At 45.9% G+C, this 25311-nt stretch overlaps 8 non-coding genes and 1 pseudogene across 8 annotated transcripts; all 9 read right to left on the bottom strand.

Moving 5' to 3' along the window:
- Window positions 1-2006: 2006 nt before the first annotated feature.
- On the bottom strand, window positions 2007-2197 carry LOC130335890 (U2 spliceosomal RNA). The gene has a single exon (XR_008877418.1). It is a non-coding gene; the product is annotated as a U2 spliceosomal RNA (small nuclear RNA).
- Window positions 2198-4286: 2089 nt separating this feature from the next.
- LOC130335891 (U2 spliceosomal RNA) lies at window positions 4287-4477 on the bottom strand. The gene has a single exon (XR_008877419.1). It is a non-coding gene; the product is annotated as a U2 spliceosomal RNA (small nuclear RNA).
- A 2091-nt stretch (window positions 4478-6568) lies between these two features.
- On the bottom strand, window positions 6569-6754 carry LOC130335858 (U2 spliceosomal RNA). Its single transcript, XR_008877398.1, has one exon. It is a non-coding gene; the product is annotated as a U2 spliceosomal RNA (small nuclear RNA).
- Window positions 6755-12143: 5389 nt separating this feature from the next.
- Window positions 12144-12361, bottom strand: LOC130335876 (U2 spliceosomal RNA; annotated as a pseudogene).
- Window positions 12362-14454: 2093 nt separating this feature from the next.
- On the bottom strand, window positions 14455-14645 carry LOC130335892 (U2 spliceosomal RNA). Its single transcript, XR_008877420.1, has one exon. It is a non-coding gene; the product is annotated as a U2 spliceosomal RNA (small nuclear RNA).
- A 2096-nt stretch (window positions 14646-16741) lies between these two features.
- LOC130335894 (U2 spliceosomal RNA) lies at window positions 16742-16932 on the bottom strand. Its single transcript, XR_008877421.1, has one exon. It is a non-coding gene; the product is annotated as a U2 spliceosomal RNA (small nuclear RNA).
- Window positions 16933-19023: 2091 nt separating this feature from the next.
- Window positions 19024-19214, bottom strand: LOC130335895 (U2 spliceosomal RNA). Its single transcript, XR_008877422.1, has one exon. It is a non-coding gene; the product is annotated as a U2 spliceosomal RNA (small nuclear RNA).
- A 2095-nt stretch (window positions 19215-21309) lies between these two features.
- On the bottom strand, window positions 21310-21500 carry LOC130335896 (U2 spliceosomal RNA). The gene has a single exon (XR_008877423.1). It is a non-coding gene; the product is annotated as a U2 spliceosomal RNA (small nuclear RNA).
- Window positions 21501-23593: 2093 nt separating this feature from the next.
- LOC130335897 (U2 spliceosomal RNA) lies at window positions 23594-23784 on the bottom strand. Its single transcript, XR_008877424.1, has one exon. It is a non-coding gene; the product is annotated as a U2 spliceosomal RNA (small nuclear RNA).
- Window positions 23785-25311: the final 1527 nt, after the last annotated feature.

Consider the following 25311-nt stretch of genomic DNA (forward strand, 5'->3'; position numbering starts at 1 on the left):
CCATGCACACTCTGGGCTGGGGGGCAGTCAACCACCAGTACACACAGCAGAACCTAAACCCATACCATTATTGCTAAGCAGCAAGACAGGGGCCCATTGCACTCCCACGGGGCCTTTTTAAATGCAATCCATAACCCGGATTTGCCAGGAACCCTTCTTACTCCTCCTACTTGCATGTGACACTGGGCTTAGGATCTGCATAGGAAACACACACACAAGCACACACCTACCTTTGTTGCCTGCAGATGCCTCCTTGGCTGTCCCCAAACGGTATCAAACCAACACCCACGGGAAGCTGTAAGCATAGAGGACATGCCTGCACCCCATTGGACTTACCTGTGTGGGTTAAATCCGGGTTATTTGACAACCTATGGCGGTGATGGTTCTGCTCAGGCAGAGCAGTGCTGATGCTCCTCATAAAGCTGTCGCTGCTGTGAAGGTTCTAGGTGACATCACAAATCCCTATGGTTACATACACAACAAAGCTGGGTTGTTGTTGTTTACACTCTGCAAGGCCTGTGGAAGTGAGTGACATCATAGCACTGTAGTTCTGAGGGTTCTAGATGGATGCAACAATCTCCTGTTGCTTCTATGAAGGCCGTAATAGACGACATCACCAAACAGCTCCATAGTCACATACACAGCAAAGGAGAGATGTTGTTTACACCTAGTGATGTCAGTGGTATTGAGTGACATCATAGCACAGTGCTAAGGCTCCTGGGCCTGGACACAGCAGCGGCTGCAATATCTCAACGGAGAATACGTTTATATATATGTGTGTGTGTGCGCGTATATATATATATATATATATATATATATATATATATATATTTCTCCGCCGAAATCACTTTTAAACCCATTTCCACCTTTTTTTCCCTTCTCTTCCTCTTACTTTTTGTTCACGTTTTTTTACGTTTTTCTCCTTTTCGCCTCTTTTCTGGGCGTATTATTCTTCTTTTTCTCCTTTTTTTTCGTCTAATGCATACCCCATCAGTGCAGCAATGCTTATTCAATACCGCCAGCAGATGGAGACACTGGGGGATAATTTTCTAAGGATTTATACTGATTTTTCCTGTCTGAATTTGTCGCACAGAAAGTTGCAGGCCAAATATGTGCGACATTTCTGCGACTTTAGCTTCTAGAGCATTTTTACAACATTATACATAGGTGCTGAATACATAAAAAGCGACTGTTCAGCGACAGACAAGTCACATCGGCTGAAAGTAGGCCAGAATGTCAGTCCATGTTGGAGCAGGTTTAGATACAGTCTAAAGCATAGATCTCAAAGTCTGTGCACAGAATTTAGCAAGGGCCTCGCACCTTCTGATGCATCAGGTAGGTGCACAATAGCATAGCCTAACCCTCTGTACTTTGGTCTATATTGATGCGGGACATAGACAGCCAGCTGATGACCAATCCATTAGTGCAATGGATGGCTGGAAGCATTTGTCTTTGCCTTTGCAATACCACAGAAGCAATGCATGGTCAATGTACAGCAATGACACACCTGTGTGAACAGCCAGGAGACCCCCCCCCCATGTTATGTTACATAGTTACATAGTTAGTACGGTCGAAAAAAGACATATGTCCATCAAGTTCAACCAGGGAATTAAGGGGTAGGGGTGTGGCGCGATATTGGGGAAGGGATGAGATTTTATATTTCTTCATAAGCATTAATCTTATTTTGTCAATTAGGAACATTCAGCACCCACCCGCTATCAAGGCAGCTGCCTATCATGTCATGCCCTACCTGCACAGGTGTGCTGGCTACTCAAATGATCCAATTAAGGAGGCCATTTAGTCAGCAGCAGCAGAAGTCCTGTGCCTGGACGCTCCAACAGCGGCCAGACACAAGCAGAAGCAGAAGCAGCAGAAGCAGCAGCAGCACCACCTTTTGTTTTTTGGCTGCAGAAGCAGCAGCAGCAAGGCCCACAGGGCTGGCTAGCTGGCTAGCCAGCAAGCAGGTAGCAATGAAAGTAGGAATCTTTCTTTTTAACCCTGTAAGGGGGTGGTGCACTGTACCCGAAGATACTGCCATATCGGGTCAATGCATAGGGCGACGGAAGCAAGCTTCGAAATCAGCCCCCGTTCTCAAAAATCCATTTAATATATGGTCCCCAGATAGGGGACGTATCAGATATTAAACTGATAAGAACAGATACTACACTTGATCTTAGCCAAAAGGCCGAGAAGCGATAACCGTGAAAGGGGCGGGCCCAACAAGGTCCCCTTCATGGGCACTATCACTGCTTGCTGTCAGGGAGGCTGCCAGACAATTTTCCATGCACACTCTGGGCTGGGGGGCAGTCAACCACCAGTACACACAGCAGAACCTAAACCCATACCATTATTGCTAAGCAGCAAGACAGGGGCCCATTGCACTCCCACGGGGCCTTTTTAAATGCAATCCATAACCCGGATTTGCCAGGAACCCTTCTTACTCCTCCTACTTGCATGTGACACTGGGCTTAGGATCTGCATAGGAAACACACACACAAGCACACACCTACCTTTGTTGCCTGCAGATGCCTCCTTGGCTGTCCCCAAACGGTATCAAACCAACACCCACGGGAAGCTGTAAGCATAGAGGACATGCCTGCACCCCATTGGACTTACCTGTGTGGGTTAAATCCGGGTTATTTGACAACCTATGGCGGTGATGGTTCTGCTCAGGCAGAGCAGTGCTGATGCTCCTCATAAAGCTGTCGCTGCTGTGAAGGTTCTAGGTGACATCACAAATCCCTATGGTTACATACACAACAAAGCTGGGTTGTTGTTGTTTACACTCTGCAAGGCCTGTGGAAGTGAGTGACATCATAGCACTGTAGTTCTGAGGGTTCTAGATGGATGCAACAATCTCCTGTTGCTTCTATGAAGGCCGTAATAGACGACATCACCAAACAGCTCCATAGTCACATACACAGCAAAGGAGAGATGTTGTTTACACCTAGTGATGTCAGTGGTATTGAGTGACATCATAGCACAGTGCTAAGGCTCCTGGGCCTGGACACAGCAGCGGCTGCAATATCTCAACGGAGAATACGTTTATATATATATGTGTGTGTGTGCGCGTATATATATATATATATATATATATATATATATATATATTTCTCCGCCGAAATCACTTTTAAACCCATTTCCACCTTTTTTTCCCTTCTCTTCCTCTTACTTTTTTTTCACGTTTTTTTACGTTTTTCTCCTTTTCGCCTCTTTTCTGGGCGTATTATTCTTCTTTTTCTTCTTTTTTTTCGTCTAATGCATACCCCATCAGTGCAGCAATGCTTATTCAATACCGCCAGCAGATGGAGACACTGGGGGATAATTTTCTAAGGATTTATACTGATTTTTCCTGTCTGAATTTGTCGCACAGAAAGTTGCAGGCCAAATATGTGCGACATTTCTGCGACTTTAGCTTCTAGAGCATTTTTACAACATTATACATAGGTGCTGAATACATAAAAAGCGACTGTTCAGCGACAGACAAGTCGCATCGGCTGAAAGTAGGCCAGAATGTCAGTCCATGTTGGAGCAGGTTTAGATACAGTCTAAAGCATAGATCTCAAAGTCTGTGCACAGAATTTAGCAAGGGCCTCGCACCTTCTGATGCATCAGGTAGGTGCACAATAGCATAGCCTAACCCTCTGTACTTTGGTCTATATTGATGCGGGACATAGACAGCCAGCTGATGACCAATCCATTAGTGCAATGGATGGCTGGAAGCATTTGTCTTTGCCTTTGCAATACCACAGAAGCAATGCATGGTCAATGTACAGCAATGACACACCTGTGTGAACAGCCAGGAGACCCCCCCCCCATGTTATGTTACATAGTTACATAGTTAGTACGGTCGAAAAAAGACATATGTCCATCAAGTTCAACCAGGGAATTAAGGGGTAGGGGTGTGGCGCGATATTGGGGAAGGGATGAGATTTTATATTTCTTCATAAGCATTAATCTTATTTTGTCAATTAGGAACATTCAGCACCCACCCGCTATCAAGGCAGCTGCCTATCATGTCATGCCCTACCTGCACAGGTGTGCTGGCTACTCAAATGATCCAATTAAGGAGGCCATTTAGTCAGCAGCAGCAGAAGTCCTGTGCCTGGACGCTCCAACAGCGGCCAGACACAAGCAGAAGCAGAAGCAGCAGAAGCAGCAGCAGCACCACCTTTTGTTTTTTGGCTGCAGAAGCAGCAGCAGCAAGGCCCACAGGGCTGGCTAGCTGGCTAGCCAGCAAGCAGGTAGCAATGAAAGTAGGAATCTTTCTTTTTAACCCTGTAAGGGGGTGGTGCACTGTACCCGAAGATACTGCCATATCGGGTCAATGCATAGGGCGACGGAAGCAAGCTTCGAAATCAGCCCCCGTTCTCAAAAATCCATTTAATATATGGTCCCCAGATAGGGGACGTATCAGATATTAAACTGATAAGAACAGATACTACACTTGATCTTAGCCAAAAGGCCGAGAAGCGATAACCGTGAAAGGGGCGGGCCCAACAAGGTCCCCTTCATGGGCACTATCACTGCTTGCTGTCAGGGAGGCTGCCAGACAATTTTCCATGCACACTCTGGGCTGGGGGGCAGTCAACCACCAGTACACACAGCAGAACCTAAACCCATACCATTATTGCTAAGCAGCAAGACAGGGGCCCATTGCACTCCCACGGGGCCTTTTTAAATGCAATCCATAACCCGGATTTGCCAGGAACCCTTCTTACTCCTCCTACTTGCATGTGACACTGGGCTTAGGATCTGCATAGGAAACACACACACAAGCACACACCTACCTTTGTTGCCTGCAGATGCCTCCTTGGCTGTCCCCAAACGGTATCAAACCAACACCCACGGGAAGCTGTAAGCATAGAGGACATGCCTGCACCCCATTGGACTTACCTGTGTGGGTTAAATCCGGGTTATTTGACAACCTATGGCGGTGATGGTTCTGCTCAGGCAGAGCAGTGCTGATGCTCCTCATAAAGCTGTCGCTGCTGTGAAGGTTCTAGGTGACATCACAAATCCCTATGGTTACATACACAACAAAGCTGGGTTGTTGTTGTTTACACTCTGCAAGGCCTGTGGAAGTGAGTGACATCATAGCACTGTAGTTCTGAGGGTTCTAGATGGATGCAACAATCTCCTGTTGCTTCTATGAAGGCCGTAATAGACGACATCACCAAACAGCTCCATAGTCACATACACAGCAAAGGAGAGATGTTGTTTACACCTAGTGATGTCAGTGGTATTGAGTGACATCATAGCACAGTGCTAAGGCTCCTGGGCCTGGACACAGCAGCGGCTGCAATATCTCAACGGAGAATACGTTTATATATATGTGTGTGTGTGCGCGTATATATATATATATATATATATATATATATATATATATATATTTCTCCGCCGAAATCACTTTTAAACCCATTTCCACCTTTTTTTCCCTTCTCTTCCTCTTACTTTTTTTTCACGTTTTTTTACGTTTTTCTCCTTTTCGCCTCTTTTCTGGGCGTATTATTCTTCTTTTTCTCCTTTTTTTTCGTCTAATGCATACCCCATCAGTGCAGCAATGCTTATTCAATACCGCCAGCAGATGGAGACACTGGGGGATAATTTTCTAAGGATTTATACTGATTTTTCCTGTCTGAATTTGTCGCACAGAAAGTTGCAGGCCAAATATGTGCGACATTTCTGCGACTTTAGCTTCTAGAGCATTTTTACAACATTATACATAGGTGCTGAATACATAAAAAGCGACTGTTCAGCGACAGACAAGTCGCATCGGCTGAAAGTAGGCCAGAATGTCAGTCCATGTTGGAGCAGGTTTAGATACAGTCTAAAGCATAGATCTCAAAGTCTGTGCACAGAATTTAGCAAGGGCCTCGCACCTTCTGATGCATCAGGTAGGTGCACAATAGCATAGCCTAACCCTCTGTACTTTGGTCTATATTGATGCGGGACATAGACAGCCAGCTGATGACCAATCCATTAGTGCAATGGATGGCTGGAAGCATTTGTCTTTGCCTTTGCAATACCACAGAAGCAATGCATGGTCAATGTACAGCAATGACACACCTGTGTGAACAGCCAGGAGACCCCCCCCCCATGTTATGTTACATAGTTACATAGTTAGTACGGTCGAAAAAAGACATATGTCCATCAAGTTCAACCAGGGAATTAAGGGGTAGGGGTGTAGCGCGATATTGGGGAAGGGATGAGATTTTATATTTCTTCATAAGCATTAATCTTATTTTGTCAATTAGGAACATTCAGCACCCACCCGCTATCAAGGCAGCTGCCTATCATGTCATGCCCTACCTGCACAGGTGTGCTGGCTACTCAAATGATCCAATTAAGGAGGCCATTTAGTCAGCAGCAGCAGAAGTCCTGTGCCTGGACGCTCCAACAGCGGCCAGACACAAGCAGAAGCAGAAGCAGCAGAAGCAGCAGCAGCACCACCTTTTGTTTTTTGGCTGCAGAAGCAGCAGCAGCAAGGCCCACAGGGCTGTCTAGCTGGCTAGCCAGCAAGCAGGTAGCAATGAAAGTAGGAATCTTTCTTTTTAACCCTGTAAGGGGGTGGTGCACTGTACCCGAAGATACTGCCATATCGGGTCAATGCATAGGGCGACGGAAGCAAGCTTCGAAATCAGCCCCCGTTCTCAAAAATCCATTTAATATATGGTCCCCAGATAGGGGACGTATCAGATATTAAACTGATAAGAACAGATAAGGTTTCAACAAAATTTTATTGAATAAATAAGAAACCATACAGAATTTAAAATGCAAAATAATAAAAGGTTCACAAAAGTTTTAAAATACAAATAATAAAACCAGTAATAAAAGGAGAAAAAATAGAAATGGCAGGATAAAACATTATACAAATGTCATAAAAACTGATTATATTGTTATTTCGTTCCATAGAGGCAGACACCACATGGATGCTGCCTCGCTGGCCCCCAACTGTTTCTTGTCTCTTAGGTAATAGATGTACATCTCACTCAGGGCCAGCTTTATACAGTTTTTAACATCAATAAAATCATGTTTAAAAAGTAAGATGTTCCTAACTTTCCAGATGGCATTTTTAAAACAATTAATAATCATCCAGCAGATCATCTGCTGTTTAAAATTGGGGCAGTTAAAAAGACCGTAAAAGACACATTCGTGATTAAAATCTTTTAGGCCGCAGGCCCACTTCAAAAGTGGGCCTACCTTCCTCCAAAGCTCCCGTGCAAAAGGGCAGTTCCAAAATATGTGCAGCACCGTTTCGTCCACTCCGCAGCCATCTCTCGGGCACTTGGCTCTCGCCACCAGTCCTCGCCTGTGCTGGAACTCACGAGTAGGGAGACACTGGTGGACGATTGCCCAGGCAAGATCCCTGTGTACATTCGCCAGAAACTTCCCGTACACGTTCCGCCATACCTTTTTGGATCTTGCCTGTGTGAAATTGGACACTGCCAGGGTAACCTCACTCCGCCTGAGGACCTTTGATACCTTTCTCTGGTCCCCCAGTATGTCAGGCTCCAAATCTTGGAGACCTAGGAGCCTGACTGTCTTTTCCAACACCACATAATGTTTTGGGGGACACAGAAGCACCGGAGCGTTCAGAGGGATGCGCAACCATCTTTTAAAAACCATGCCCGCAGCGTACCTTAAAAAGCAGCTAAAAATGCCATCGGATTTAATAATTTTAAAACAGAAACAGAAATACTTTATGTAAAAGAAAGTAAAAAGGTTAGGAACATCTTTCCCGCCATTATCTTTACTTTTGTACATAAAATCACGCTTTAATTTCTCCATTTTTGAACCCCATAAAAAAGTAAAAACAATTCTAGTTACTTTTTTAATGTATAAAATAGATGGAGGAAATACCATGGCAATGTATAGCATAATAGGGAGTAAAACCATCTTTATTATTAAAATCTTCCCCTCCATGGTAAGGTTTCTAAGATTCCACATTAAAATCTTCTTCTCCATCTTAGCTATAGCTGAATCCCAGTTAGGGCTCCCATCATTGACCTGGTTAAAAACAATACCTAAAACTTTAATTTGATCCTGTTGCATTGTGACTCCTGGGGTGATGGATGAATCCCAGGAGCCAATATAAAAACAGTCACATTTATCTGTGTTTAGCTTAAAACCAGAGACCTCGCAGAAATAGCTGGTGTTCCTCAATGCCCCCCTCATGGATGGAGAGTCCGGGCACAGTATGGTGACATCATCCATGTACCCCAACACCTTTAGATGGGTCCCTCCTCCACCAGGTATCGGTACGCCTCTTACTACCCGGTCTTTTCTGAGGAGGGCCATCAGTGGTTCGATTGCGCAAATAAAAAGGAGTGGGGACAGGGGGCAGCCCTGTTTGACACCTGATAAAAGAGGAACACCGCTGGTTAAAAAGCCATTAACAGAGACTTGACTAAAACAGGATCGGTATAAAAGCATGATTCGGCTTAAAATCGTTTCAGGCACTGCCATCTTTTTAAGAACTAAAAACAGGTATTCATGGGAGACCCTATCAAAGGCTTTTTCAAAGTCTAAGGATAAAATTGCTACAGTTTGATTTCTATCCTTAAAATACCATAAAACATCTCTTAAAATATTTAGGGATTCAGCTATAGACCTTCCAGGTACCCCACAAACCTGATTTGGGTGAATTAATTTATGAATAAAAGGTTTAAAACGGACAGCTAATAACTTGGCTAAAACTTTATAATCGACATTTAAAAGTGTGATGGGGCGCCAATTTTTTAGCATATCCTTTTCACCCTTTTTAAAAAGTAATGATACAATCCCCCTCCTCCAGGAAGGGGGAAGTTCATTAACAATAAAAGTTTCTTTATACAATAAAACCATATCATCCTTTAAAATATCCCAAAAAGCTAAATAAAATTCGATGGGTAAACCATCTTCCCCAGGGGCCTTCCCACTAGAAAAACTTTTAAAAACAAATAAAAGTTCATCTAAGTTAAGATCACGGGATAAAACCTCCTGGTCTAAAACATCTAGCTTAAAATCAAGGGAATTAAGAACATGTTCTAAAAAGGATGGATTAAGATCTTTCTTATTAAAAAGAAGCTGGTAGAAGTTAAAAACTGCATCTAACATGCCTTTTGGAGTGGATTCACCCTCAAGGTTTTGGATGATATCCCTCCTATTCATCACTTTTTTAAAAAAGAAACGGGAACATTTCTCGCCCTCCTCCAGGTGCTGCACATGTGAGTTAAAAATGATTTGTTTCCCTTTCTTTTCTATGGCATGTTTTATTTCAGTTTTAAGGTTTAAAATATCATTTTCTACATCCATACCAGCTTCTTTCAATTTAAAAAGTACATTTAAACGCATGTTAAGAACATAAAACCACTGTTTTTCCATTTTTGCCTTCTTCTTACCTGCTTTGATAAAAAAAAATCTGATTTTAGATTTGGTGCCCTCCCACCAGTGCAGCATAGGCTCGTGGGGTTTTCTTTGTGATTGCCAGCATTGGTAGGTCCGCACAAACTCCTCTTTTATCTCAGGGTCCTCTAGGAGTGTGGTGTTTAATCTCCAGAGGCCCCTTTTTGCTTTTTGCTCCCCCTCTAGCTCCAGGACCACCAAGAGGAGCTTATGATCAGAGAAAATATTCTGCTCGAGCGTGCATTTCAGGGGTTTAAAAGCTCTAGAGGAAAAAATAAAATCGATTCTGGAGCTCACTCTTCCATTGGACCATGTGGCGCCCGGGTCCTCCGGCAAGAGATCCTTCCAGCAATCTTTCAAATTAAAATCATCAATAAAATTTTTAAGCAGGTAAGAAGTGCGGTCTTTACGATTAATATCCCCACCCTGCCGGTGTTCCCCATCACGTATGCAGTTAAAATCACCTCCCACCAGCAGGGGGGAAGACCCAACACAAAACAGTGGTAAAATTTCAAATAGTTCTGCCCGCTCCTGTTTATCAGGAGGGGCATACACATTTAAAACACGAATTAAAAGTCCATTAAAATATAGATGAATTAAAAGAGCTCTGCCAGGCACAATCTCAGTTACTGTATGAATAGAAAAGGACTGGCCTCGGCAGAGCAGCCCAACACCCACAGAACGACAGTCATTTGCACCGGACCATATGGATGGGCCCAGCTTCCAGTCTTCTTTTAAGTCTTTATAGTCCATTTTACTAGGGATTCCACATTCTTGTAGCAGGCAAAGGTCAAAGTCACATGTCTCTAGATAAGAAAATAAAGCAGCCCTGCGATCAGGGCTCTTTAAGGACCTCACATTGAGTGAGGCAATTTTTACAGGGATAGGCATAGTTTATTGAGAGTCCGTGCTTGGAGAATCAAAGTCAATAATAAGCTGCGTACCGTCATCCCCCGCCTGCGGGGTCATCAGCTCCTTAATGTTCTGAGGGTCGGAGCTTGAGATCGATGATGCCCCGACCCTGAGCTCGCTCTCGTCCGAACTACGGCACGCCGCTTTCCTTTGAATGTCTTCCTCTTCTTCTTCTCTTTGTCTTTTAAATGTCATACTGCTGTCCATATCCTCTGTGTTGCTCTCACTCGATGTAATCTCTGGCCCCCGGCTGATGGATCTGCGTCTTCTTTCATCTTTTGACGACTGGAACTGCTGCACAGGGGCCTGTGAGGCCTCTTTTCCGGAACCTTTGCCGCTACCTTGGGAAGTTTTCATCGCTTGTTCCCCAGCAAGCGTTGCTGAGGACTGTTGCTCCAACTTCCCCATCGATCGACGATGGCCAGTTTTACCCACCGGGTCCACTGCTGGCGGGGCAGCAAACCCTGGTTTGGCGCCACTTGTCTTCTTGGCCCTGTCCTGTATAGGCGGAGTAACAGGACCAGGCTCAGACCTGGCCACCTGGCTCCCCTTCCGGCGGGCTTTCACCGGGGCCTCTTCGTCCGGAGCAGGGCGACCCTGGGCCAAGCCAGTACCTGGCTTATGCTGCAATTTTGGGTCCACCTCCGCCCCCACCGAGGCCCGTCGGCTGCCACCCGCCACAGGTGAGCCCCCTTCAGAAGTTTCGGCGGGCTCTTGAGCCAGGTAGGAAGTCGATCGACGTCTTTCAATTTCCCGGGCAGTAAACTCGATCACCCGCCCGGGCTTCGTGGAATCCCCATGGCCTCCCCCTAGCACTACCACCGGTGGGCCCCCCGATGGAGCACCAGAGGTCTTGGGCCTGGACCCATCAGTACCTGCCATCTGGGGTTTGGGCATCTTAAAAAAGGACGTCTTTTGTCCTGTCCCCTCTTTGGGTGGGCCCAGCCTTGACCCACCCATCGTAGTTTTTGCTTTATGGGGACAGGAATTAAAATCGTGATTTTCCTCTCCGCAGAGGTTGCACCTTATCGTATGGCTACATCTTGAGGCTATGTGACCTTCTTGGCCACACCTATTGCAGCGAATCACACGCTCCGCGCCGCAGGTCTCCTGGGTGTGGCCAAACCTCAAGCAATTTCGGCAATACATAGGCATTTGAGGATAGAACAGGAAGCCCCGAACTCTCCCGATGGCAAAATTTGGGGGCGGATGGCAAAGACCCCCAATACCACCGGGATCCTTACGGAGCTTGACCCAGAACTTCCTCTTGCCGTTCCAGAACCGCACGGAGTTCAATATTTTGTTTGCGAATCGCACCTCTTCGCAGTATCGCCGAAGAAAAGTGGCTATATCCTCCGTGGTCACATGAGGGCTGTGCATAGCCACCACCAACGGTATATGTTCCTCACCATAGAGGAACTGGAACGAAAGACCGTCGAGTCGATCGTCCCTCTGGTCCGCACCAGACAAGGTTGCATAGATGTTATCGCAACACGCCGTGGCCGTGAAGGTGACGGTATACAGGCCACGGCTTTCCTGGTCATTTAGACACAGGATGTCCTCCCTATTGAGGCGGAAGTAGTCAAGAAGAATCACCTCCGCAATGAAGCGGAGGTTCTTCAACTGACGATGGCTCTCCGACACCTCTATGCGGATGGTATTTCGCATCGACATTTCCCCAGAGGGGAAAGCCCAGGAGAACGGCATCTTCCACACCCAGGGACTAAGCCCCTTCCCCAATAGCAGCAGGGGCTCGGAATCCCGCTATAAAAGCGGAACCCTTACCCAAGGCAGAGGTCGGGGGTACCCTAGGTGCTTCCGAAGCTACAGGTAACGCTCAACGTACCGAAAATGCCTTCTGAGACACAAGGTCCCAGAGACAGGGGGATCGCAACCCGTTGTCTGTGGACTAAGCCCGCTCCCCAATAGCAGCAAGGGGGTGAAGTCCCTCCGTAAGGAGAGACAATCCCCCAAGGCCGAGAAGCGGGGTACCACAGACACCTTCCGACCAGACCAAATGCAGATACTACACTTGATCTTAGCCAAAAGGCCGAGAAGCGATAACCGTGAAAGGGGCGGGCCCAACAAGGTCCCCTTCATGGGCACTATCACTGCTTGCTGTCAGGGAGGCTGCCAGACAATTTTCCATGCACACTCTGGGCTGGGGGGCAGTCAACCACCAGTACACACAGCAGAACCTAAACCCATACCATTATTGCTAAGCAGCAAGACAGGGGCCCATTGCACTCCCACGGGGCCTTTTTAAATGCAATCCATAACCCGGATTTGCCAGGAACCCTTCTTACTCCTCCTACTTGCATGTGACACTGGGCTTAGGATCTGCATAGGAAACACACACACAAGCACACACCTACCTTTGTTGCCTGCAGATGCCTCCTTGGCTGTCCCCAAACGGTATCAAACCAACACCCACGGGAAGCTGTAAGCATAGAGGACATGCCTGCACCCCATTGGACTTACCTGTGTGGGTTAAATCCGGGTTATTTGACAACCTATGGCGGTGATGGTTCTGCTCAGGCAGAGCAGTGCTGATGCTCCTCATAAAGCTGTCGCTGCTGTGAAGGTTCTAGGTGACATCACAAATCCCTATGGTTACATACACAACAAAGCTGGGTTGTTGTTGTTTACACTCTGCAAGGCCTGTGGAAGTGAGTGACATCATAGCACTGTAGTTCTGAGGGTTCTAGATGGATGCAACAATCTCCTGTTGCTTCTATGAAGGCCGTAATAGACGACATCACCAAACAGCTCCATAGTCACATACACAGCAAAGGAGAGATGTTGTTTACACCTAGTGATGTCAGTGGTATTGAGTGACATCATAGCACAGTGCTAAGGCTCCTGGGCCTGGACACAGCAGCGGCTGCAATATCTCAACGGAGAATACGTTTATATATATGTGTGTGTGTGCGCGTATATATATATATATATATATATATATATATATATATATATATATTTCTCCGCCGAAATCACTTTTAAACCCATTTCCACCTTTTTTTCCCTTCTCTTCCTCTTACTTTTTTTTCACGTTTTTTTACGTTTTTCTCCTTTTCGCCTCTTTTCTGGGCGTATTATTCTTCTTTTTCTTCTTTTTTTTCGTCTAATGCATACCCCATCAGTGCAGCAATGCTTATTCAATACCGCCAGCAGATGGAGACACTGGGGGATAATTTTCTAAGGATTTATACTGATTTTTCCTGTCTGAATTTGTCGCACAGAAAGTTGCAGGCCAAATATGTGCGACATTTCTGCGACTTTAGCTTCTAGAGCATTTTTACAACATTATACATAGGTGCTGAATACATAAAAAGCGACTGTTCAGCGACAGACAAGTCGCATCGGCTGAAAGTAGGCCAGAATGTCAGTCCATGTTGGAGCAGGTTTAGATACAGTCTAAAGCATAGATCTCAAAGTCTGTGCACAGAATTTAGCAAGGGCCTCGCACCTTCTGATGCATCAGGTAGGTGCACAATAGCATAGCCTAACCCTCTGTACTTTGGTCTATATTGATGCGGGACATAGACAGCCAGCTGATGACCAATCCATTAGTGCAATGGATGGCTGGAAGCATTTGTCTTTGCCTTTGCAATACCACAGAAGCAATGCATGGTCAATGTACAGCAATGACACACCTGTGTGAACAGCCAGGAGACCCCCCCCCCATGTTATGTTACATAGTTACATAGTTAGTACGGTCGAAAAAAGACATATGTCCATCAAGTTCAACCAGGGAATTAAGGGGTAGGGGTGTGGCGCGATATTGGGGAAGGGATGAGATTTTATATTTCTTCATAAGCATTAATCTTATTTTGTCAATTAGGAACATTCAGCACCCACCCGCTATCAAGGCAGCTGCCTATCATGTCATGCCCTACCTGCACAGGTGTGCTGGCTACTCAAATGATCCAATTAAGGAGGCCATTTAGTCAGCAGCAGCAGAAGTCCTGTGCCTGGACGCTCCAACAGCGGCCAGACACAAGCAGAAGCAGAAGCAGCAGAAGCAGCAGCAGCACCACCTTTTGTTTTTTGGCTGCAGAAGCAGCAGCAGCAAGGCCCACAGGGCTGGCTAGCTGGCTAGCCAGCAAGCAGGTAGCAATGAAAGTAGGAATCTTTCTTTTTAACCCTGTAAGGGGGTGGTGCACTGTACCCGAAGATACTGCCATATCGGGTCAATGCATAGGGCGACGGAAGCAAGCTTCGAAATCAGCCCCCGTTCTCAAAAATCCATTTAATATATGGTCCCCAGATAGGGGACGTATCAGATATTAAACTGATAAGAACAGATACTACACTTGATCTTAGCCAAAAGGCCGAGAAGCGATAACCGTGAAAGGGGCGGGCCCAACAAGGTCCCCTTCATGGGCACTATCACTGCTTGCTGTCAGGGAGGCTGCCAGACAATTTTCCATGCACACTCTGGGCTGGGGGGCAGTCAACCACCAGTACACACAGCAGAACCTAAACCCATACCATTATTGCTAAGCAGCAAGACAGGGGCCCATTGCACTCCCACGGGGCCTTTTTAAATGCAATCCATAACCCGGATTTGCCAGGAACCCTTCTTACTCCTCCTACTTGCATGTGACACTGGGCTTAGGATCTGCATAGGAAACACACACACAAGCACACACCTACCTTTGTTGCCTGCAGATGCCTCCTTGGCTGTCCCCAAACGGTATCAAACCAACACCCACGGGAAGCTGTAAGCATAGAGGACATGCCTGCACCCCATTGGACTTACCTGTGTGGGTTAAATCCGGGTTATTTGACAACCTATGGCGGTGATGGTTCTGCTCAGGCAGAGCAGTGCTGATGCTCCTCATAAAGCTGTCGCTGCTGTGAAGGTTCTAGGTGACATCACAAATCCCTATGGTTACATACACAACAAAGCTGGGTTGTTGTTGTTTACACTCTGCAAGGCCTGTGGAAGTGAGTGACATCATAGCACTGTAGTTCTGAGGGTTCTAGATGGATGCAACAATCTCCTGTTGCTTCTATGAAGGCCGTAATAGACGACATCACCAAACAGCTCCATAGTCACATACACAGCAAAGGAGAGATGTTGTTTACACCTAGTGATGTCAGTGGTATTGAGTGACATCATAGCACAGTGCTAAGGCTCCTGGGCCTGGACACAGCAGCGGCTGCAATATCTCAACGGAGAATACGTTTATATATATGTGTGTGTGTGCGCGTATATATATATATATATATATATATATATATATATATATATATATATTTCTCCGCCGAAATCACTTTTAAACCCATTTCCACCTTTTTTTCCCTTCTCTTCCTCTTACTTTTTTTTCACGTTTTTTTACGTTTTTCTCCTTTTCGCCTCTTTTCTGGGCGTATTATTCTTCTTTTTCTTCTTTTTTTTCGTCTAATGCATACCCCATCAGTGCAGCAATGCTTATTCAATACCGCCAGCAGATGGAGACACTGGGGGATAATTTTCTAAGGATTTATACTGATTTTTCCTGTCTGAATTTGTCGCACAGAAAGTTGCAGGCCAAATATGTGCGACATTTCTGCGACTTTAGCTTCTAGAGCATTTTTACAACATTATACATAGGTGCTGAATACATAAAAAGCGACTGTTCAGCGACAGACAAGTCGCATCGGCTGAAAGTAGGCCAGAATGTCAGTCCATGTTGGAGCAGGTTTAGATACAGTCTAAAGCATAGATCTCAAAGTCTGTGCACAGAATTTAGCAAGGGCCTCGCACCTTCTGATGCATCAGGTAGGTGCACAATAGCATAGCCTAACCCTCTGTACTTTGGTCTATATTGATGCGGGACATAGACAGCCAGCTGATGACCAATCCATTAGTGCAATGGATGGCTGGAAGCATTTGTCTTTGCCTTTGCAATACCACAGAAGCAATGCATGGTCAATGTACAGCAATGACACACCTGTGTGAACAGCCAGGAGACCCCCCCCCCCATGTTATGTTACATAGTTACATAGTTAGTACGGTCGAAAAAAGACATATGTCCATCAAGTTCAACCAGGGAATTAAGGGGTAGGGGTGTGGCGCGATATTGGGGAAGGGATGAGATTTTATATTTCTTCATAAGCATTAATCTTATTTTGTCAATTAGGAACATTCAGCACCCACCCGCTATCAAGGCAGCTGCCTATCATGTCATGCCCTACCTGCACAGGTGTGCTGGCTACTCAAATGATCCAATTAAGGAGGCCATTTAGTCAGCAGCAGCAGAAGTCCTGTGCCTGGACGCTCCAACAGCGGCCAGACACAAGCAGAAGCAGAAGCAGCAGAAGCAGCAGCAGCACCACCTTTTGTTTTTTGGCTGCAGAAGCAGCAGCAGCAAGGCCCACAGGGCTGGCTAGCTGGCTAGCCAGCAAGCAGGTAGCAATGAAAGTAGGAATCTTTCTTTTTAACCCTGTAAGGGGGTGGTGCACTGTACCCGAAGATACTGCCATATCGGGTCAATGCATAGGGCGACGGAAGCAAGCTTCGAAATCAGCCCCCGTTCTCAAAAATCCATTTAATATATGGTCCCCAGATAGGGGACGTATCAGATATTAAACTGATAAGAACAGATACTACACTTGATCTTAGCCAAAAGGCCGAGAAGCGATAACCGTGAAAGGGGCGGGCCCAACAAGGTCCCCTTCATGGGCACTATCACTGCTTGCTGTCAGGGAGGCTGCCAGACAATTTTCCATGCACACTCTGGGCTGGGGGGCAGTCAACCACCAGTACACACAGCAGAACCTAAACCCATACCATTATTGCTAAGCAGCAAGACAGGGGCCCATTGCACTCCCACGGGGCCTTTTTAAATGCAATCCATAACCCGGATTTGCCAGGAACCCTTCTTACTCCTCCTACTTGCATGTGACACTGGGCTTAGGATCTGCATAGGAAACACACACACAAGCACACACCTACCTTTGTTGCCTGCAGATGCCTCCTTGGCTGTCCCCAAACGGTATCAAACCAACACCCACGGGAAGCTGTAAGCATAGAGGACATGCCTGCACCCCATTGGACTTACCTGTGTGGGTTAAATCCGGGTTATTTGACAACCTATGGCGGTGATGGTTCTGCTCAGGCAGAGCAGTGCTGATGCTCCTCATAAAGCTGTCGCTGCTGTGAAGGTTCTAGGTGACATCACAAATCCCTATGGTTACATACACAACAAAGCTGGGTTGTTGTTGTTTACACTCTGCAAGGCCTGTGGAAGTGAGTGACATCATAGCACTGTAGTTCTGAGGGTTCTAGATGGATGCAACAATCTCCTGTTGCTTCTATGAAGGCCGTAATAGACGACATCACCAAACAGCTCCATAGTCACATACACAGCAAAGGAGAGATGTTGTTTACACCTAGTGATGTCAGTGGTATTGAGTGACATCATAGCACAGTGCTAAGGCTCCTGGGCCTGGACACAGCAGCGGCTGCAATATCTCAACGGAGAATACGTTTATATATATGTGTGTGTGTGCGCGTATATATATATATATATATATATATATATATATATATATATATTTCTCCGCCGAAATCACTTTTAAACCCATTTCCACCTTTTTTTCCCTTCTCTTCCTCTTACTTTTTTTTCACGTTTTTTTACGTTTTTCTCCTTTTCGCCTCTTTTCTGGGCGTATTATTCTTCTTTTTCTTCTTTTTTTTCGTCTAATGCATACCCCATCAGTGCAGCAATGCTTATTCAATACCGCCAGCAGATGGAGACACTGGGGGATAATTTTCTAAGGATTTATACTGATTTTTCCTGTCTGAATTTGTCGCACAGAAAGTTGCAGGCCAAATATGTGCGACATTTCTGCGACTTTAGCTTTTAGAGCATTTTTACAACATTATACATAGGTGCTGAATACATAAAAAGCGACTGTTCAGCGACAGACAAGTCGCATCGGCTGAAAGTAGGCCAGAATGTCAGTCCATGTTGGAGCAGGTTTAGATACAGTCTAAAGCATAGATCTCAAAGTCTGTGCACAGAATTTAGCAAGGGCCTCGCACCTTCTGATGCATCAGGTAGGTGCACAATAGCATAGCCTAACCCTCTGTACTTTGGTCTATATTGATGCGGGACATAGACAGCCAGCTGATGACCAATCCATTAGTGCAATGGATGGCTGGAAGCATTTGTCTTTGCCTTTGCAATACCACAGAAGCAATGCATGGTCAATGTACAGCAATGACACACCTGTGTGAACAGCCAGGAGACCCCCCCCCCATGTTATGTTACATAGTTACATAGTTAGTACGGTCGAAAAAAGACATATGTCCATCAAGTTCAACCAGGGAATTAAGGGGTAGGGGTGTGGCGCGATATTGGGGAAGGGATGAGATTTTATATTTCTTCATAAGCATTAATCTTATTTTGTCAATTAGGAACATTCAGCACCCACCCGCTATCAAGGCAGCTGCCTATCATGTCATGCCCTACCTGCACAGGTGTGCTGGCTACTCAAATGATCCAATTAAGGAGGCCATTTAGTCAGCAGCAGCAGAAGTCCTGTGCCTGGACGCTCCAACAGCGGCCAGACACAAGCAGAAGCAGAAGCAGCAGAAGCAGCAGCAGCACCACCTTTTGTTTTTTGGCTGCAGAAGCAGCAGCAGCAAGGCCCACAGGGCTGGCTAGCTGGCTAGCCAGCAAGCAGGTAGCAATGAAAGTAGGAATCTTTCTTTTTAACCCTGTAAGGGGGTGGTGCACTGTACCCGAAGATACTGCCATATCGGGTCAATGCATAGGGCGACGGAAGCAAGCTTCGAAATCAGCCCCCGTTCTCAAAAATCCATTTAATATATGGTCCCCAGATAGGGGACGTATCAGATATTAAACTGATAAGAACAGATACTACACTTGATCTTAGCCAAAAGGCCGAGAAGCGATAACCGTGAAAGGGGCGGGCCCAACAAGGTCCCCTTCATGGGCACTATCACTGCTTGCTGTCAGGGAGGCTGCCAGACAATTTTCCATGCACACTCTGGGCTGGGGGGCAGTCAACCACCAGTACACACAGCAGAACCTAAACCCATACCATTATTGCTAAGCAGCAAGACAGGGGCCCATTGCACTCCCACGGGGCCTTTTTAAATGCAATCCATAACCCGGATTTGCCAGGAACCCTTCTTACTCCTCCTACTTGCATGTGACACTGGGCTTAGGATCTGCATAGGAAACACACACACAAGCACACACCTACCTTTGTTGCCTGCAGATGCCTCCTTGGCTGTCCCCAAACGGTATCAAACCAACACCCACGGGAAGCTGTAAGCATAGAGGACATGCCTGCACCCCATTGGACTTACCTGTGTGGGTTAAATCCGGGTTATTTGACAACCTATGGCGGTGATGGTTCTGCTCAGGCAGAGCAGTGCTGATGCTCCTCATAAAGCTGTCGCTGCTGTGAAGGTTCTAGGTGACATCACAAATCCCTATGGTTACATACACAACAAAGCTGGGTTGTTGTTGTTTACACTCTGCAAGGCCTGTGGAAGTGAGTGACATCATAGCACTGTAGTTCTGAGGGTTCTAGATGGATGCAACAATCTCCTGTTGCTTCTATGAAGGCCGTAATAGACGACATCACCAAACAGCTCCATAGTCACATACACAGCAAAGGAGAGATGTTGTTTACACCTAGTGATGTCAGTGGTATTGAGTGACATCATAGCACAGTGCTAAGGCTCCTGGGCCTGGACACAGCAGCGGCTGCAATATCTCAACGGAGAATACGTTTATATATATGTGTGTGTGTGCGCGTATATATATATATATATATATATATATATATATATATATATATATATTTCTCCGCCGAAATCACTTTTAAACCCATTTCCACCTTTTTTTCCCTTCTCTTCCTCTTACTTTTTTTTCACGTTTTTTTACGTTTTTCTCCTTTTCGCCTCTTTTCTGGGCGTATTATTCTTCTTTTTCTTCTTTTTTTTCGTCTAATGCATACCCCATCAGTGCAGCAATGCTTATTCAATACCGCCAGCAGATGGAGACACTGGGGGATAATTTTCTAAGGATTTATACTGATTTTTCCTGTCTGAATTTGTCGCACAGAAAGTTGCAGGCCAAATATGTGCGACATTTCTGCGACTTTAGCTTCTAGAGCATTTTTACAACATTATACATAGGTGCTGAATACATAAAAAGCGACTGTTCAGCGACAGACAAGTCGCATCGGCTGAAAGTAGGCCAGAATGTCAGTCCATGTTGGAGCAGGTTTAGATACAGTCTAAAGCATAGATCTCAAAGTCTGTGCACAGAATTTAGCAAGGGCCTCGCACCTTCTGATGCATCAGGTAGGTGCACAATAGCATAGCCTAACCCTCTGTACTTTGGTCTATATTGATGCGGGACATAGACAGCCAGCTGATGACCAATCCATTAGTGCAATGGATGGCTGGAAGCATTTGTCTTTGCCTTTGCAATACCACAGAAGCAATGCATGGTCAATGTACAGCAATGACACACCTGTGTGAACAGCCAGGAGACCCCCCCCCCATGTTATGTTACATAGTTACATAGTTAGTACGGTCGAAAAAAGACATATGTCCATCAAGTTCAACCAGGGAATTAAGGGGTAGGGGTGTGGCGCGATATTGGGGAAGGGATGAGATTTTATATTTCTTCATAAGCATTAATCTTATTTTGTCAATTAGGAACATTCAGCACCCACCCGCTATCAAGGCAGCTGCCTATCATGTCATGCCCTACCTGCACAGGTGTGCTGGCTACTCAAATGATCCAATTAAGGAGGCCATTTAGTCAGCAGCAGCAGAAGTCCTGTGCCTGGACGCTCCAACAGCGGCCAGACACAAGCAGAAGCAGAAGCAGCAGAAGCAGCAGCAGCACCACCTTTTGTTTTTTGGCTGCAGAAGCAGCAGCAGCAAGGCCCACAGGGCTGGCTAGCTGGCTAGCCAGCAAGCAGGTAGCAATGAAAGTAGGAATCTTTCTTTTTAACCCTGTAAGGGGGTGGTGCACTGTACCCGAAGATACTGCCATATCGGGTCAATGCATAGGGCGACGGAAGCAAGCTTCGAAATCAGCCCCCGTTCTCAAAAATCCATTTAATATATGGTCCCCAGATAGGGGACGTATCAGATATTAAACTGATAAGAACAGATACTACACTTGATCTTAGCCAAAAGGCCGAGAAGCGATAACCGTGAAAGGGGCGGGCCCAACAAGGTCCCCTTCATGGGCACTATCACTGCTTGCTGTCAGGGAGGCTGCCAGACAATTTTCCATGCACACTCTGGGCTGGGGGGCAGTCAACCACCAGTACACACAGCAGAACCTAAACCCATACCATTATTGCTAAGCAGCAAGACAGGGGCCCATTGCACTCCCACGGGGCCTTTTTAAATGCAATCCATAACCCGGATTTGCCAGGAACCCTTCTTACTCCTCCTACTTGCATGTGACACTGGGCTTAGGATCTGCATAGGAAACACACACACAAGCACACACCTACCTTTGTTGCCTGCAGATGCCTCCTTGGCTGTCCCCAAACGGTATCAAACCAACACCCACGGGAAGCTGTAAGCATAGAGGACATGCCTGCACCCCATTGGACTTACCTGTGTGGGTTAAATCCGGGTTATTTGACAACCTATGGCGGTGATGGTTCTGCTCAGGCAGAGCAGTGCTGATGCTCCTCATAAAGCTGTCGCTGCTGTGAAGGTTCTAGGTGACATCACAAATCCCTATGGTTACATACACAACAAAGCTGGGTTGTTGTTGTTTACACTCTGCAAGGCCTGTGGAAGTGAGTGACATCATAGCACTGTAGTTCTGAGGGTTCTAGATGGATGCAACAATCTCCTGTTGCTTCTATGAAGGCCGTAATAGACGACATCACCAAACAGCTCCATAGTCACATACACAGCAAAGGAGAGATGTTGTTTACACCTAGTGATGTCAGTGGTATTGAGTGACATCATAGCACAGTGCTAAGGCTCCTGGGCCTGGACACAGCAGCGGCTGCAATATCTCAACGGAGAATACGTTTATATATATGTGTGTGTGTGCGCGTATATATATATATATATATATATATATATATATATATATTTCTCCGCCGAAATCACTTTTAAACCCATTTCCACCTTTTTTTCCCTTCTCTTCCTCTTACTTTTTTTTCACGTTTTTTTACGTTTTTCTCCTTTTCGCCTCTTTTCTGGGCGTATTATTCTTCTTTTTCTTCTTTTTTTTCGTCTAATGCATACCCCATCAGTGCAGCAATGCTTATTCAATACCGCCAGCAGATGGAGACACTGGGGGATAATTTTCTAAGGATTTATACTGATTTTTCCTGTCTGAATTTGTCGCACAGAAAGTTGCAGGCCAAATATGTGCGACATTTCTGCGACTTTAGCTTCTAGAGCATTTTTACAACATTATACATAGGTGCTGAATACATAAAAAGCGACTGTTCAGCGACAGACAAGTCGCATCGGCTGAAAGTAGGCCAGACAGAATGTCAGTCCATGTTGGAGCAGGTTTAGATACAGTCTAAAGCATAGATCTCAAAGTCTGTGCACAGAATTTAGCAAGGGCCTCGCACCTTCTGATGCATCAGGTAGGTGCACAATAGCATAGCCTAACCCTCTGTACTTTGGTCTATATTGATGCGGGACATAGACAGCCAGCTGATGACCAATCCATTAGTGCAATGGATGGCTGGAAGCATTTGTCTTTGCCTTTGCAATACCACAGAAGCAATGCATGGTCAATGTACAGCAATGACACACCTGTGTAAACAGCCAGGAGACCCCCCCCCCCCATGTTATGTTACATAGTTACATAGTTAGTACGGTCGAAAAAAGACATATGTCCATCAAGTTCAACCAGGGAATTAAGGGGTAGGGGTGTGGCGCGATATTGGGGAAGGGATGAGATTTTATATTTCTTCATAAGCATTAATCTTATTTTGTCAATTAGGAACATTCAGCACCCACCCGCTATCAAGGCAGCTGCCTATCATGTCATGCCCTACCTGCACAGGTGTGCTGGCTACTCAAATGATCCAATTAAGGAGGCCATTTAGTCAGCAGCAGCAGAAGTCCTGTGCCTGGACGCTCCAACAGCGGCCAGACACAAGCAGAAGCAGAAGCAGCAGAAGCAGCAGCAGCACCACCTTTTGTTTTTTGGCTGCAGAAGCAGCAGCAGCAAGGCCCACAGGGCTGGCTAGCTGGCTAGCCAGCAAGCAGGTAGCAATGAAAGTAGGAATCTTTCTTTTTAACCCTGTAAGGGGGTGGTGCACTGTACCCGAAGATACTGCCATATCGGGTCAATGCATAGGGCGACGGAAGCAAGCTTCGAAATCAGCCCCCGTTCTCAAAAATCCATTTAATATATGGTCCCCAGATAGGGGACGTATCAGATATTAAACTGATAAGAACAGATACTACACTTGATCTTAGCCAAAAGGCCGAGAAGCGATAACCGTGAAAGGGGCGGGCCCAACAAGGTCCCCTTCATGGGCACTATCACTGCTTGCTGTCAGGGAGGCTGCCAGACAATTTTCCATGCACACTCTGGGCTGGGGGGCAGTCAACCACCAGTACACACAGCAGAACCTAAACCCATACCATTATTGCTAAGCAGCAAGACAGGGGCCCATTGCACTCCTACGGGGCCTTTTTAAATGCAATCCATAACCCGGATTTGCCAGGAACCCTTCTTACTCCTCCTACTTGCATGTGACACTGGGCTTAGGATCTGCATAGGAAACACACACACAAGCACACACCTACCTTTGTTGCCTGCAGATGCCTCCTTGGCTGTCCCCAAACGGTATCAAACCAACACCCACGGGAAGCTGTAAGCATAGAGGACATGCCTGCACCCCATTGGACTTACCTGTGTGGGTTAAATCCGGGTTATTTGACAACCTATGGCGGTGATGGTTCTGCTCAGGCAGAGCAGTGCTGATGCTCCTCATAAAGCTGTCGCTGCTGTGAAGGTTCTAGGTGACATCACAAATCCCTATGGTTACATACACAACAAAGCTGGGTTGTTGTTGTTTACACTCTGCAAGGCCTGTGGAAGTGAGTGACATCATAGCACTGTAGTTCTGAGGGTTCTAGATGGATGCAACAATCTCCTGTTGCTTCTATGAAGGCCGTAATAGACGACATCACCAAACAGCTCCATAGTCACATACACAGCAAAGGAGAGATGTTGTTTACACCTAGTGATGTCAGTGGTATTGAGTGACATCATAGCACAGTGCTAAGGCTCCTGGGCCTGGACACAGCAGCGGCTGCAATATCTCAACGGAGAATACGTTTATATATATGTGTGTGTGTGCGCGTATATATATATATATATATATATATATATATATATATATATATATTTCTCCGCCGAAATCACTTTTAAACCCATTTCCACCTTTTTTTCCCTTCTCTTCCTCTTACTTTTTTTTCACGTTTTTTTACGTTTTTCTCCTTTTCGCCTCTTTTCTGGGCGTATTATTCTTCTTTTTCTTCTTTTTTTTCGTCTAATGCATACCCCATCAGTGCAGCAATGCTTATTCAATACCGCCAGCAGATGGAGACACTGGGGGATAATTTTCTAAGGATTTATACTGATTTTTCCTGTCTGAATTTGTCGCACAGAAAGTTGCAGGCCAAATATGTGCGACATTTCTGCGACTTTAGCTTTTAGAGCATTTTTACAACATTATACATAGGTGCTGAATACATAAAAAGCGACTGTTCAGCGACAGACAAGTCGCATCGGCTGAAAGTAGGCCAGAATGTCAGTCCATGTTGGAGCAGGTTTAGATACAGTCTAAAGCATAGATCTCAAAGTCTGTGCACAGAATTTAGCAAGGGCCTCGCACCTTCTGATGCATCAGGTAGGTGCACAATAGCATAGCCTAACCCTCTGTACTTTGGTCTATATTGATGCGGGACATAGACAGCCAGCTGATGACCAATCCATTAGTGCAATGGATGGCTGG

This window comes from Hyla sarda, unplaced genomic scaffold, assembly GCF_029499605.1.
Source record: "Hyla sarda isolate aHylSar1 unplaced genomic scaffold, aHylSar1.hap1 scaffold_460, whole genome shotgun sequence".
NCBI classification, from domain to species: domain Eukaryota; kingdom Metazoa; phylum Chordata; class Amphibia; order Anura; family Hylidae; genus Hyla; species Hyla sarda.